Genomic DNA, 7,671 nt, shown 5'->3' with positions numbered 1-7,671 from the left:
AACACTCTTACACATATCTCTAAGTGCACAGAAGCAAACATTTCTGTGGCTATATGTCGTTGTTGTTCAGTCACTAAGTGGTGTATGACTCTTTGTTACCCCATGGACTGCAGCACGCTATGCTTCCATGTCCTTCACTATCTCCTGGAGTTTGCTCAAACTCATGTCCACTGAGTTGATGATGCTATCCAACCATCTCATCCTCTGTTGTCCCGCCCCCTTCTCCTCCTGCTCTCAATCTTTCCAAGCATCAGTGTCTTTTCTGATGACTTGGCTCTTTGCATTGGGTGGCCAAAGTATTGGAGCTTCAGCTACAGCATCAGTCCTTCCAATGAACATTCAGGGTTGATTTCCTTTAGGATTGACTGGTTTGATCTCCTTGCTGTCCAAGGGACTCTCAAGAGTCTTCTCCAGCACCACAATTTGAAAGCATTGATTCTTCCACGTTCAGTCTTCTTTATAGCCCAACTCTCACATCCATACATGACTACAGGAAAAACCATACCTTTGACTATACAGATCTTTGTAGGGAAGGTGATGTCTGCATTTTAATATACTGTCTTGGGAGTAAATACACTGTCTAGGGATTCCCTGGTGGCACAGATGGTAAAGAATCCACCTGCAATTTGGAAGACCTGGGTTCAATGCCTGGGTTGGGAAGATCCCCTGGAGAAGGGAACAGCTCCCCACTCTAGTATTCTTGCCTGGAGAATTCCATGAACAGAAGACCCTGCAAGGCTACAGTCCATGGGGTCACAAAGAGTTGGACACAACTGAGAGACCTTCACTTCTTTCAGGAGTAGAATTGGGCTTCCCAGGTGGCACTAGTGATAAAGAACTCTCCTGCCAATGCAGGAGATGTAAGAGACTCAGGTTTGATCCCTGGGTTGGGAAGATCCCCTGGAGTAACACAAGCCAGTATCCTTACCTGAAGAATCCCACGGACTGAGGAGCCCCCTGAGGTGGCTACAGTCCACAGGGTCACAAAGAATCAGACACGACTGAAGCGACTTAACACACACACACAAGAGTAAAATTGCCAGACCACAGGGTATGATATCTTCAACTTCTCACCAACTTACACTCCTCTGAGAATTCACAGTATTCCATAATCTTGGTAACATTCAGCATGTGCTGTGTGCTTAGTCGCTCAGTCATGTCTGACTTCAGGCAAGAATACTGGAGTGGGTTGCCATGCCCTCCTCCAGGGGATCTTTCCAACCCAGGGATCGAACTCTGGTCTCCCGCATTGCAGGCAGCGGATTCTTTGCCATCTGAGCCACCAGGGAAGCCCAACACTCAGCATAGTCAATCTGGTTAAGTGTGTAATAGTATCTCACTGGGCTTTTATTTATTTATTTTATTATTATTTTTTTTAACTTTACAATATTGTATTTGTTTTGTCATACATTGACATGAATCCACCATAGCTCACTGGGCTTTGAATTTGCATTTTCTTGATGACTGATGCGTTGCATCTTCTCATGTGTGTAGGTTATTTTGGATTTCCTTTTTTTTTTATGAAGTGCCAGTTCAAGTCTTTTGTAATTTTCCATTAGGTTTCTTTTTTTCTTATTGAATTTTAGGAGCTTTTAACATACTCTAGATACTCATTGTCAGTTATGCATTACAAATATATTTTCCTTTTCTATGGCTTAATTTTTCACTTCCTTATTGGGGTCTTTTGATAAGAACATACAATATCATATTAATATGGTGATATATATCAAGCTTTTAGAATCTTTTGTGTCTTAAGAAGACTTTCTCTTCCCTGAGGTCATGAAGATATTCCCCTGTATTGTATTCCAAAACTTTATTGCTTTTTTTCCCCACATTAAAGTCTATAATTCATCTAGAATGTATTGCTGTGTTATTGTAAACTGGGAGGAATTTGATTTCATATTTTTCCATATGGACACTCAATGATCCCAGAATAATTTATTGAAAAAAGGTCCTTTTCCCACTTCTCTATTGTACTATATTTATCATAAATCACTGTCCAAGTATGAATGCATCTGTATCTGGGCGCTCTATTCCGTTCTACTCGTATGTTTGTCTTTCTCTGCCCTAGTACCACACTGTCTTAATTCCTACAGCTTAGAGTTGATAACAAACTTTAATATTTGATAGTGCAGGTCCTCCCACATCTCATGCCTAGGTATTTCTGAAGCTGGGATCGCTCATACACACAGATCCATGCAAATGTTTAAGCAGTGTGTGGCGTGGGTTGGGGAGGAAGGGTGCTCAGGATGAGAGAAGGGAAGAGAAGAGTGAGTATTCTGCTTCCATGGCATCCTCCCAAGGCGCGGGACCACATAACCACAGTGCCAATCACCCTGTAGGAAGATCACAAATGCGTCAGCGGGCTCCCTCGTCACTTATCCCCGAGAGTCAGACAGATCTTAGAACCCAGATACCAACCCAGAAGACAACACTCCATTCCCTTCTCTTCGCGGCTATCCCAGAGGTACAATCTTTCCTGCAAATCACGTGCGCGTGCTCAGCACCCAAATACCGACCCTGGGCAAATTCGCCAAAAGAGATTCGCTCAGCCTTGTGGGGGAATCCCACGGAGCTTCCTATCGTCTGCCTGGGAGAAACAGCCCATCGATACGACGAGAAACCGCTGGCAGACAGCCTGACCGGCCGAAACGGACTGAAGAACGGATTCCTTGACTAAGGGATTTTTTTTTCGACTGAAAGACAAACAACCTCGAAGTCTACTGCCCGTGTGGCGGACAATCCAGACAAACACATTTCAGTATCAGACCGACTGCCGGGCGGAGCGATCCCCAAACACACGCCGGTTATTCCCTCACCTTCGGCTCGCTCGGGCCATTTAGTTCCCGGCTCCCAGAGCAGAATGTTTGGCACGTTAGCCAATGGGAAGAAGGATTCCAGGCAGCTTGCGCGGGCAGGGGGCGTCTCCTAGACCCGAAGACTGCTGCTGTTCCCCGCCGGAAGCAGGATGCTGGAGACCCTGCGGGCGCCTTTGACAGTCCCTGCAGGGTAAAGTCCTGCTCCGAGTCCCACAGACACGCTTACTTTTCCGCCTGGGCTTTTGCGCATGCGTGCGGCAACCTTCAGGCCGACTCTGAAATGAAAGCATCTTGAGAAAGACCGGGGGAGCCTAAACCGCGGTCCGATAGGTCACTGGGGAGAAGGCACAGCACGAGATAGCCACTACCGCCGGAGGCATCCAAAATAGGAATTGTAGAACCAAAAGGTTTGGAGAGGTCCCACCGAGATTTGAACTCGGATCGCTGGATTCAAAGTCCAGAGTGCTAACCATTACACCATGGGACCTGCTGGCTGCTTTAGGCGGCCGGGAGTCTTCTCAAGCCACATAGCGGGTGCGTGAGGCTGCCTCTGGAAAGCAGTAGTAGGTGCCCAGTGTCCGTTGGCGCTCAACTATGGGCTCTGGGCCCCGAGCCGCAGGGGCGGGCCGAAGCGGAGCGGCGAGGGCTTCTGCATCCCCGGCGTCCCATACATTCCCGGTTCCGGGGTGTCATTTCTTGTGGCCTCTCCCTCTGCTCTCCCCCAGGGGTCCTCACCGAGTTTGGGGAAGCACGGAGTGTGGCAGGCTGGCGGGATCGGTCTTAGCAATGCTGGACCTGAGAGGGCTGGCTCTGACCTCCAGCTCACGAGCAGGAGGCTCGGCGCTCCCATCCTGGGCTTCATATTGTTTATTTATTTACACAAAGGGTGCTATGGATAGGTTATCTTGGCAGAGCCGGGAGGGAAGCCGACTGGCACGTGGGGCGAATGCGGTTCAAGGTTCTGGTGCCCCGAGCGCGAATCGCTGCCAGGAAGTGCGCCCCACCTGACTCCTTGGCGTTCCACGTGGCTAGAGCGCCAAGAAATTTGCACAGGGGAATTTCCATTTCCCTCTCCTGCTACTTAGTGGATGGTTCCTTCTAACAAAATTAGAAGCAGATCAGTGAAAGACAGTCGATATTGGACTTTCTCGTAAGTTTTAGTGAAGGTGTAAATGGATAATGTCTCTTAAGGTCGATCTGGCGACATAATTTTATAGGCCATTTGCTCAGCAGTTTCACTTTTGGAACTTTATCTTTAGGAACTATTAGGATGAGTGCCAGTTGGTCAAGAATGTTCTCAGCTGTGTGGTTTATAATAGTAAAGAATAAAAATAAATGTCCATCGTGTGAAAATGATTAAATAAATATTGACAATATCTATACAATACATACTGTGCAAGAATTTAGGGGGAAAATTATTGTATTGGCATGAAAAGATACACTATCCTAAACAAACCAAAACGAAAATCTACTTACCAATTAGTGTGTATAATAAAATCTCACTTACACACAAACAGAAAAGCTGAACGCATACAGATACGATGAATATTTGCCAAGGGCCATATGATTTCTTGAGGGATTCAACACTGTATGGGACTGGGTGACAGCAAAGCTGTGCGACATACTCACTTTCCAGGCTCCTGGCTGCCAGAGTGAAAGTGTGTGTCCTTACCCTAGCCATTTGGACTTGGTAGAATCCAGAAGCAGGAACATTTTAGAACTTAGCTGGCTGGTGGTGGTGCCTGTGACGCCGAGTCTCAGAGGCAGTGATGGCAGTCATGCCATGTCCACTGGCAGCAGACGTGGCATCCTTAGTAGATTGTCCAGGATCCTGACCTTGGCAGGTTCCTGGTTGCCTAGTTTCCCTTCATTCTTGCCCATTTTTCTGAGTTTGCTTTCCCTCTGCTGTTATGAACTATGTATGATCCTCCTAATAAGCCCGTTTTCTACGTAAGCTACCTGGAGTCCTTTTCTGTTACATATAGTCAAGAACCTGCTTAGTCCAAACCCAAAAAGGTCTATTGATGACAGTTATCTCCTGGGAATAAATTTATGAAGGCCCTTTATATATATATATATATATATATATATATATATATATATATATATATATAACTCTTATATGTTGTTAGAAGAAACATTAACGATTTTCCTTTTTGAAGAAATAACCAAATTCCCCTTGAGTTTCTATGGTGAGATAAGGGTATCCCTCTCTCGAGGCTGGAGTGATGTAATATCAACTTGACTTAACATCAAATGACTTGGGCAGCTTTGGACCTCAGTCTTCCCATCTAGTTTGTTCTTGCAAGGGTTCAGTACAGGCTAAAGTGTATTGCAATTAATTTTTCAAAAGCTACTGCAGAAACTACTAAAGGGTGATGATTATATCCTTTGAAAGTGTATGCATGGTTTCTCTCTCCAGTGTGAAGGAGAAGGACTTACTGCCCTCCTATTCCCACTTCTCCCTAATCTACTCCCTAGTTCTTCCTTTGCAATTCCCTCCACCTTCTTTTCGGAGAAGGCAGTGGCAACCCACTCCAGTACTCTTGCCTGGAAACTCCCATGGACGGAGGAGCCTGGTAGGCTGCAGTCCATGGGGTTGCGAAGAGTTGGACACGACTGAGCGACTTCACTTTCACTTTTCACTCTCATGCATTGGAGAAGGAAACGGCAACCCACTCCAGTGTTCTTGCCTGGAGAATCCCAGGGACGGGGGAGCCTGGGGGGCTGCCGTCTATGGGGTCACGGACATGACTGAAGTGACTTAGCAGCAGCCACCTTCTTTCTCAACTTGAACAAAATCTTACCAGCCCTACTTTCTCATTCCCCAAGGGATGTAAAAGAATCATCTCTCTTACAACTTTTGTCATGACTCATTGGAATTATAAGAAATTGTGTTCTGTGGCTCAGTCTCTCCCATCTTCCCTCCCTCTCCTCCTTGGTTGGGCTATGAATCCCTTGGGACTTGCTTATCTTTGAGCGTGGCTAGTGCCTTAACAGACATGTTCCCTGAACCCCATTAGAGGGCACAGGGGAACTTAGGATGAAGAAACAACAATCTAGTTTTGTGTTCAGAGACCCTTTAGCATCACACATACATACACACACTATATATATATTTAAATATATTTAAATATATGTATATTTAAAATATATATATTATACACTTTTAAAATATATATAGTGTATATATATATATATATATATATATATATATATGTGTGATAACAGAGACAACATGTAATCTCCCTGCCCCAGTATAACTAGTTTCTTTTAATCCACTGTGTGTGACATCCTAAAGATGACATCTCATGACATCTGTGAGGATAGATTCTCAAGCCTCCACAGGGTGGCTCCTGAGCTAGGGGAGTTCAGGGCTCTGCTGGAGGTGGGTTAGCGTAGCTTCAGCTGTGGCGCCTGTGACTGAGGGCTGAACTGGGGCAGACTCCCCAGAAAGTACAATGAGGCCAGGGTTTAAGAAAACAGGGGTGAAGTCCAGGATTAGGAGCTTTAAAGATATTCTCCCATTTCTTATGAGCCTGTAAATGAACAGACCATGGAGTAGGGATGATAATGCTTTGAGTAGTCAAGGTGGAAAGTATTCATATCACTCTCAAGGCTATGTTCAGTCTGTTTCCTGTAACCATGCTAGGATGCTCACAGTTAACTGGGATAGAATGAGCCTTGCTCTTTTTCCTGGCCACCCAGGATAGGTGAGATCTGCCACAAGTCACTATCTTGCCTTGTGAACCCTGATTATGCCAGGGAAGCCACCAGTGCCGACTTGTGCAGGGTGACATGCCCTGAGTCTCCACTGGCCACATCCCAACCCCTCCTGTCCAGCCTCCTGCTCTGGGCCTGGCATTCCCCAGGCTCTGGTGAGGAAATCTGAGCCACTTCATTTTTTTTTTGGCTGCCCTGGGTCTTCATTGCTGCATGTTGGCGTTCTCTAGTTGCAGCAAGTAGGGGCTACTCTCTAGTTGTGGTGTGCGGACTTCTTTTTGTGGCAGCTTTTGTTGCTCTAGGGCACACGGGCTTCAGCAGCTGTGGTTCCCTGGCTCTAGAGTACAAGCGCAATAGTTGTGGTACACGGGCTTAGTCACTCTGTGGCTTGTGGGATCTTCACAGACCAGGGATCGAATACGGGTATCCTGCTTTGGCAGGTGGATTCTTCACCACTGAGCCACCAGGGAAGCCCTCCACCTCACTTTAAAAAAATCATTTTATTGAGATATTATTTATGTTAAGGAAAATGCACATACCTTAACTGAAGAAATCAATTGTTTTTTACAAATGTATATATTTGTATGACCACCTACTAGATCAAAATATAGGGCATTTCCATCACTCCAGAAAGTTCTCTGATCCTTTTTTCCAGTCTTTACTGAAATCACTACTCTGGTTTCTATGACCAGAAATTAGTTTTGCTTATTATTATAGTATACATATACTGTTTCGCAGCATCTTTCGTCTCTGGCTTCCCTCGTGGCTCAGATAGTAAAGAATCTGCCTGCAACGCCGGAGAGCGGGGTTCAATCCCTGAGTTGGGAAGACCCAGGAGAAGGAAATGGCAACCCACTCCAGTATTCTTGCCTGGAGAATCCCAGGGACAGAGGAGCCTGGCAGGCTACAGTCCATGGGGTCACAAAGAGTTAGACACGACTGTGCAACTACCACTTCACTTCACTTCTTTTGCTGAACATTTTTTCAAGATTCATCCATGTCATTTTATATACTAGCAGTATGTTTTTCAGTGCTGAGTATTCCATTCTATGAATATACCACAGTTTGTTCATTCATTTTTCAGTTGATGGACATTTGGGTTGTTTCCAGTTTGAACCTAATGTATCTG

At 45.5% G+C, this 7,671-nt stretch overlaps 1 long non-coding RNA gene and 1 other non-coding gene across 2 annotated transcripts; both read right to left on the bottom strand.

The window, feature by feature from the left end:
- Nucleotides 1–1,619: 1,619 nt before the first annotated feature.
- On the bottom strand, nt 1,620–3,075 carry LOC145542847 (uncharacterized). The gene is made up of 2 exons (XR_014080188.1): nt 2,820–3,075; nt 1,620–2,336 (listed from the first exon to the last, which is right to left on the bottom strand). It is a non-coding gene; the product is annotated as an uncharacterized LOC145542847 (long non-coding RNA).
- A 159-nt stretch (nt 3,076–3,234) lies between these two features.
- TRNAQ-UUG (transfer RNA glutamine (anticodon UUG)) lies at nt 3,235–3,306 on the bottom strand. Its single transcript has one exon. It is a non-coding gene; the product is annotated as a tRNA-Gln (tRNA).
- Between the last annotated feature and the right edge of the window lie 4,365 nt (nt 3,307–7,671).

The sequence above is a fragment of the Giraffa tippelskirchi genome, chromosome 3 (genome assembly GCF_054371585.1).
Source record: "Giraffa tippelskirchi isolate mGirTip1 chromosome 3, T2T-mGirTip1v1.2.pri, whole genome shotgun sequence".
Taxonomy (NCBI): domain Eukaryota; kingdom Metazoa; phylum Chordata; class Mammalia; order Artiodactyla; family Giraffidae; genus Giraffa; species Giraffa tippelskirchi.
Note: the sequence above shows the minus strand (reverse complement) of the source record. Positions and strands in the feature narration are given on the sequence as shown.